Source organism: Penaeus monodon, chromosome 28 (assembly GCF_015228065.2).
Source record: "Penaeus monodon isolate SGIC_2016 chromosome 28, NSTDA_Pmon_1, whole genome shotgun sequence".
In the NCBI taxonomy this organism is placed as follows: domain Eukaryota; kingdom Metazoa; phylum Arthropoda; class Malacostraca; order Decapoda; family Penaeidae; genus Penaeus; species Penaeus monodon.
Window position 1 is genome coordinate 32,652,835 of NC_051413.1, and position 263 is coordinate 32,653,097.

General features: G+C 31.2%; 1 protein-coding gene across 1 annotated transcript in view; it reads right to left on the bottom strand.

Annotated features, from left to right (window-relative positions):
- Positions 1–263, bottom strand: part of LOC119591508 (calcium and integrin-binding protein 1-like) — a gene marked incomplete at its 5' end in the record, with an annotated part of 5,203 nt that overhangs the window by 1,175 nt on the left and 3,765 nt on the right.

The following is a 263-nucleotide window of genomic DNA, read 5'->3' on the forward strand; positions in this document are numbered from 1 at the left end:
CCACCTTAATTTTCAATAAATAAATAAATGACCTATCTGAATTTGTCTTTCATGCGTTTTGTCCCCCCTTAATTTAATTGACTAGCGTTTCTTGTTAAAATAATCAGTCCTGATCATTCAAATACCTGTGCTTGATATTCTCCGTTCTTGTCATGATATATCTCTCTCCATTTTTCTTAAAATTTTCTCCTTGTTATTTTCCATAATCCTATACGGTCTTCACTTCTAATATGAATTTAATTTTCTTTCCCTTTGTTGCCAGT